The following is a 7,685-nucleotide window of genomic DNA, read 5'->3' on the forward strand; positions in this document are numbered from 1 at the left end:
CAAGCAGTACATACGAATTACAGCTCTTATTACACTACCAATGGCTTGCGATTGTATTCTAAGAACTGGTTTTGTTTCTCAGGTTTGGCATTTACTGCTGCGGGCGTACGGCACAACAGCTGAAGAAGAAACGGGACGTTGGGTGAAGTTGGCAAAACTTTTGGTCAAAGATGTTCGTCCATACCGTTTCAGAAACCGTCTGATTGGTGACCAGCTGCAGGATGTTCCTGCAGAGAGAAACTGCAGCAACTGGAGCCCAAATAGCCCAAGTAGTTCCCCAGAGGTTCCAGACGAGGATGACGCTACCTGGGCAGAGGCTGAAATGGTACCAGCAGAGGTGAGGTCTCCAGCAGTCGCCAGTGGCAGTGGGTGGACACAGGGGCAGCACAACGGTGACACGTACTCACTACTACATTACGCTGCAGCATTTGGCGGTTCACATAAACTACGCACACTTATAAATTCGGGAGCAGATCTGGATGAGAGGGACGTGTTTGGCTGCACAGCAGTCCACTACGCTGCTGCCGCCGGGAATACACAGTGCCTCTCGCTGCTCGCAGAGGCGGGCGCGGACGTGTGGGCGAAATGTTACGGCGGGTGGACGGCCTTGCACTTGGCAGCACGGAGAGGCCACGAGGACACCGTGAGGCTGCTTCTGGGTTTTCTCCGGAACCAGTCTCATGCTCTCCTTGTGGCGCATGTCAACGGGAAGAACTCGGACGGGGTTTCCCCACTGACCTGTGCTCTGAAGAGCCGCAGTGCCGCGTGTGTCAGACTGCTGCTAGCTGCCGGTGCGGTGCGCCAGTAGTGGCGTTGTCCCTCTACTCGCTACAGTTAGTGACGATGGGACTACCGACTGGTCTTAACATCCAATTGGTTAGTCGATTCTTTTTCGCTCTAGTCGGTTTCTTCAGTGGAATGAAAGACTCGAATGGAACTAGTCACTGCGGCCAAGTCAGTTCTTTGAATGTGTTTCACTCCCTCTCCGTGCTTGACTCGACCAACTCACACAAGTCTCTGCTTATTATGTCAGTTATACCAATGTTCCAGTTAGCCTCCAGTGTGATTTTCATATTTGTTCATCCTGTTTGGGTACAGGTCGACGAGGGCTACATTCCCAACTTTTTAAGACAGAAATAACGTATCTAATTTCAAAGAGGTACAAAAAGAATCTACAAATCTAAAAGTAAAGTATTTTGAAAATTCGTGTATCCATTTACTTAAATCCCATGTTTTCATGCTTCTGGTATTACACAAGAACTTTCTGTTGGTTTCAAAAGTTTAGTAAATAGTGCTAAACTGTAAACTTAAGTTTCAATAAATGAACAATTACTTTTTTATTTAAATTCGTGGAAACTCTCTCTCCCACATCTGATGGTTTGCACCCATCACCAATAATCATCTTCAGTAAATTCTGAGGTTACATGAAGGAAAACTATATAGCATAACATATTTTTCATATCATGGGTGAGTTAAGCATTTGCTTTTTAAGCACATAATGACACTTAACAGAAGCATTTTTTGTGAATACCATTCTTCATCGTTCTGTAATTTCCTTCAAACTTGCTTAGTTCATACAGTTGTGGGATACGAATTATCCTTACAGATACTGCCTACCGTGTGTCACATAGAATTTACATTGAAAGTCACTTTCTGTGCAGTCATACGACCTCTCGCTTTCCTACTCCATTCCGTATTTACACAATTTGATTGAGACAGAATGTTCACTATTATGAAAGGGCACTGTTATTAAACATGGACGAAAAACTGAACTAAAAGCTACTTATGAGCACCAAATAACAAGCATATGTCGTAAGGAAACTAACACTGACGACAGAGTATAGTCAACAGTAACGACTGAATGACACATAAACGATCTATTGTTCTCGTTCAGAACTGAGTGCTTCGGACTCAGGGAAGTGTACTATTATCACTCCCAGCGGTCCAGAGGGCTGCGAACTCGGTTCGAGGGTGCTTTCAGCGTTGTACTAGAGATAGGCATAACAGTGAATGTTAACAGCAATTTTTTCAACCCATGAAAGACAATACTATACCTGCTACTCTTCACAGCCTCTGAAATGTGACCAAGTTGGCATATGTGTCTGTAATTCCAACGTACGCCGCTGGTGACGGAATTTTTCTCGACAATATATTTATGTTCCGCGCAGTTAAGTCGCTGAATAATTGTTCAAGAGCTAGATACATATGATTTTTAATTTTTGAAGATCGTAACATCTTTTCATTAACGAGGGGTAGAACGTCAAACGGGCCGACTTGGAGCAGGAGAGGCACCACAGAACATTTTAATTCCCACTGTCTACACTTTTACGAGTAAATTCATAAAACTTTGTCAGCATGACCAGGGAGGATTCAGGATTAACACTCATAGCAGTGGAAGTTCAAAAAGATGACAAAATAATTTTTTTTACATGTGAAATTTCATCAGCATTGGCTGCATTTGTTGCTATAGGTACACTTTTCTTCATAAGTAAGAGAGATTCTTCGATGAATTTTGCACAGCATACAAACCATACCAGCAGGTGTATGAAACTCTAGAATTTTCCAAATGTATTAAAAATTATGGTAAAAACTGAGATAATTAACTATAAATGAGTTTGATTGAAACATGGAATTTTAAAAGTAACAGCGCATTCATTTTTTCATAAACTAAATAAATTGTAGAGTTTGATACACCTACAAGTATGGTTTGTATTCTGTGAAAAATTCATCGAAGAATCTCTTTTACTTATGAAGAATATGTACCTGTAGCAACAACTGCAGCCAATGATAAGTGAAAAAAACGACGAAACTTCACATGTAAAAAAATTATTTTGTTATGTTTTTTACCTTTCACTGTAATGAATGTGAGTCTTGAATCCTTCCTGGTCATGCTGACAAAGTTTTATGAATTTACTTGTAAAAGTATGCACAGTGGAAATTAAAATGTCCTGTGGTGCCTCTCCTGCTCCAAGTCGGCCCGTTTGACGTCCTACCCCCTACAAAACAGAAAGACAAATGCCTCTAAAATTTGGCCACGCTTATTTCTTCTTCACGTACCCCTAAGGGGACTTTCGCGCTCCACTTTGCATTCTTAACGGCACACATCAGCGTAATTACTTACATGTTAATTGGAGAAGGTGTGTCCGCAGCTCGTGGTCGTGCGGTAGCGTTCTCGCTTCCCACGCCCGGGTTCCCGGGTTCGATTCCTGGCGGGGTCAGAGATTTTCTCTGCCTCGTGATGACTGGGTGTTGTGTGATGTCCTTAGGTTAATTAGGTTCAAGTAGTTCTAAGTTCTAGGGGACTGATGACCATAAATGTTAAGTCCCATAGTGCTCAGAGCCATTTGAGCCATTTTTTTGGGGGAAGGTGTCGAAGAAGATGTGGTGGGTGATGGCGCCATTCCCTCTGGAGGCGTGAGAACGTCACGCACGTGGAGTTTGGTGCCTCCAATTCTAGAGGGTGGTGTAGAAACTAGTGATGGGAACAACTGAATGAAAACTTTCGATTCATTCGGTTTTTCGAAAACAGTCGACTCATTCAATTGCAGTTTTTTGTATCGGATGAATTATTCACTCATCTCTTTCGAGTGAAACCGGTCTGCGAGAGCAACCAAAAGTCCTGAGTGCAAACGTTCGACCGTTCTGCCATTGTTAAATCATTATTGTTGACAGCTTACGGCTATCGCCTGCCTTTACTGTTGTTGCCTTTCCGGCATTCCCTCTTTACTGAGTGCTAATACGCAGCTTTTAGTTCACAGTTTCTTCCATATTTGTGACAACAGATTTACTTAACGGTGAACTACAGTCTGGGTCAAAATGCCGAAAACATGCGGCTGAGGAATGGAAAGAATCATACCACTGGATAAACGGTGACCCTCAAGATAATTTCAGTGCGATGTATCGCATCTGCCAAGATGGTTTTCATTCTGAAGCTACATTAATCAAAGAAATTCAAATTAACGAATGATGAAAAATAGTTCTAAAAAACGCTTCGTGTTAACAAACACTTAAAAAGACGTGTCTGACGTACGTTTTGTTCACATTAACTTCAGGATTTATTGAAATCGATTATCAGCGATGGATGCAAACCAGCAGACGAGACTTTAATAAATTTAAACTTAAAATTAACTTCATTTAATTAAATATAAGTTTATAAGGTAGCAACAGTTGCTAATCTTTTAAAACTGATCAGATATCCATATTCAATGCAGGAAGTACGAAAAATTCGGATTTAAATAAATACGTGAATACACAAATTTTGAAAATATTTTTTTTAAACATTCTTTTTATTCATCTGTCGTTGAAATAAGATACGTTATTTGTCTGTAAACCAGTAGGCAACTCTAGTCATCGTTCACATCTAATACGAAAGGCTGAAAAACTATGTAAAGGAAACCATTCAAACCAAGAGACGAAGTGATTTTTTTTTTTTTTTTTTTTTTTTTTTGAGTCGTCAGTCTTCTGATTGGTTTGAAACGGCCCGCAACAAATTTCTCCCCTGTAGCACTTGCAGACTACGTGCTCAATTATTTGCTGGATGAACTCTTCCTATAGTGCAAAGGAAGTCATTCCCTGATGTCTTGATACACCTCCTACCGTCCCCTATTCTTGACAGTGTTTTACATATATTCCTTTCCTCGTCGGTTCTGCGGAGAACCTCTTCATTCCTTACCTTATTAATCCACTTTCATACAGCTGGGATGACTCTGAGAGACTTGGAACAGTCGGTTGACTCACATTAAGTGAAGCCACTCAGACCTAGAGAGTAAGTTAAAATATCCATATAGTTGACATGTTATGTAGAAACCGGTTCTAAGAGGTCTACCTTGCATAATTTTGACCACGAATGTACCTGGATGTTTAACCAAGAAAAACGTATGGAAGTCAATTTTGATTAGTTAGACTCTAAAGCGCCCGTTGCACTGCCGACGTTACTGAAAGGAACTATGACAGAATTTGGTAAACAAAACCCCAAAACATTACAAATGACAAAAATCTCGTAACTAATTTCGTAAAGAATGCTATAACAACTTGCAATGTCGCTCAGTTGTATCAGTAAAAGCACATACCAGGTGTAGAAGTATGAAACCGGAGTTTGGTTGCAATAATTACACGTCTGTTGTTTGAAAGTGATAACAATAGTTCATTCAAAATACACTCCATTGCTATTTATACATTTCTCCCACTTCTCCGGCAGGCTATTGAATGCCACGACAAAAAAACAGTTCTTCTTTTGAAGCGAATTAGTCAGCGAGCCATTTTCGTGTATTTTCATACGAACTGAAGCGATGTTCAGCGAGAGCGTGTCCCAGAGATGCAAATAGATGATAATCAGACGGACCCAAGTCTGGAGAATAAGCCGCATGCCCTAGTATTTTCCGCCGGCCGGTGTGGCCGTGCGGTTCTAGGCGCTTCAGGCTGGAACCGCGTGACCGCTACGGTCGCAGGTTCGAATTCTGCCTCGGGCATGGATATGTGTGATGTCCTTAGGTTAGTTAGGTTTAAGTAGTTCTAAGTTCTAGGGGACTGAAGGCCTCAGAAGTTAAGTCGCATAATGCTCAGAGCCATTTCAATCATTTTGAACCTAGTATTTCCCAACTGAACGCCTCGATCGTTTCCGTGATCCGTTTTGTTGTGTGTGACGGGGCGTTATCATGGAGCAATATGACTTTGTGATGACTTTTTCCATATTCCGTCCGTTTTTCACTTTATGCTCGATTCAACTCGATCATTTGCTGTTGGTAGCGATCAGTGTTGGCGCTTTCACCAACTTTTAGCAGCTCATAATAGATGACACCCTTCTGATGCCACCAAACACAGAGCACTGACTTCTTTCCAAAGCGATTTGATCTTGCAGTAGATGTCGATGCTTTGCCTGGATTCTCCCACGATTAACGACGATTACGATCCATTTTTCATCACCTGTCACTATTCGATGAAGAAACTACTTTCTTTTGTACCTGGCGAGCAGCATTTCACAAGTGGTCTTTCTAGTTGCTCGCTGCCTTTCATTCAGTTCATGCGGAAACCATTTTCCTACTTTCTCCACGTTTCTCGTAGCTATCAACCGAAGAGAAACGGCTTTCTGCGTCACATTCGACTGTTCCGCGAGTTCAAGTTGAGTCTGAGTATCATCCTCATCCCTTAAGAGCTGCAATTTCGTTCGATCTTTTTCGGTGGTTTCCCGAGCTCGTCGTTTCTCACGTCAAAATCATTACTTCTGAATTTTGAATTTTTTGAACCACACGAAACACTGCGTTTTCCCACGAGCATGTTCGCCGAGAGCTACACTGTCGGTTAGCACCATCTATAGAGAAATTCCGTTTTCATACTTCTACACCTGCTAAGTTCGCCCAAGGCTTCGAGAACGCTGCAGTACGACAATCTGCAGCAGGGGTCTCCAAACTTCGTCCCACGCCCTAACATCGGCCTGCGAACACCATCAGTCCGACCCGCTGCACGGTAAACCGACCCGCCGTAACATCCTTTTATTACGGCCGAACCTTGCTTATCGAGCACGTCCAGTATCCTGATGGGTGATTCGTATAACGAGTAGAAGAAAATTAAAGAAACTGACTCGCTTAACGAATGATGTTATGCATAAAGAGTGTGTTAACTATTAGTTTTTTTCAGTCTTTACTAACCATTTCAAAAACTATCTTCTGGCCTGGATCGTCTCTCTGGCCGCGAGGTATGACCACGCGTCCTCCTATAAAATACCGCTCCATAATACAGGGTGTTACAAAAACATACGGCCAAACTTTCAGGAAACATTCCTCACACACAAAGAAAGAAAATATGTTATGTGGACATGTGTCCGGAAACGCTTACTTTCCGTGTTAGAGCTCATTTTATTACTTCTCTTCAAATCACATTAATCATGGAATGGAAACACACAGCAACAGAACGTACCAGCGTTACTTCAAACACTTTGTTACAGGAAATGTTCAAAATGTCCTCCGTTAGCGAGGATACATGCATCCACCCTCCGTCGCATGGAATCCCTGATGCGCTGATGCAGCCCTGGAGAACGGCGTATTGTATCACAGCCGTCCACAATACGAGCACAAAGAGTCTCTACATTTGGTACTGGGGTTGCGTAGACAAGAGCTTTCAAATGCCCCCATAAATGAAAGTCAAGAGGGTTGAGGTCAGGAGCGCGTGGAGGCCATGGAATTGGTTCGCCTCTACCAGTCCATCGGTCACCGAATCAGTTGTTGAGAAGCGTACGACCACGTCGACTGAAATGTGCAGGAACTCCATCGTGCATGAACCACATGTTGTGTCGTACCTGTAAAGGAACATGGTCTAGCAGCACAGGTAGAGTATCCCGTATGAAATCATGATAATGTGCTCCATTGAGCGTAGGTGGAAGAGCATGGGACCCAATCGAGACATCACCAGCAATGCCTGCCATAACGTTCACAGAAAATCTGTGTTGATGACGTGATTGCACAATTGCGTGCGGATTCTCGTCAGCCCACACATGTTGATTGTGAAAATTTACAAATTGATCACGTTGAAATGAAGCCTCATCCGTAAAGAGAACATTTGCACTGAAATGAGGATTGACACATTGTTGGATGAACAATTCGCAGAAGTGTACCCGTGGAGGCCAATCAGCTGCTCATAGTGCCTGCACACGCTGTACATGGTACGGAAACAACTGGTTCTCCCGTCAACGT

The sequence above is a fragment of the Schistocerca piceifrons genome, chromosome 9 (genome assembly GCF_021461385.2).
Source record: "Schistocerca piceifrons isolate TAMUIC-IGC-003096 chromosome 9, iqSchPice1.1, whole genome shotgun sequence".
Taxonomy (NCBI): Eukaryota; Metazoa; Arthropoda; class Insecta; order Orthoptera; family Acrididae; genus Schistocerca; species Schistocerca piceifrons.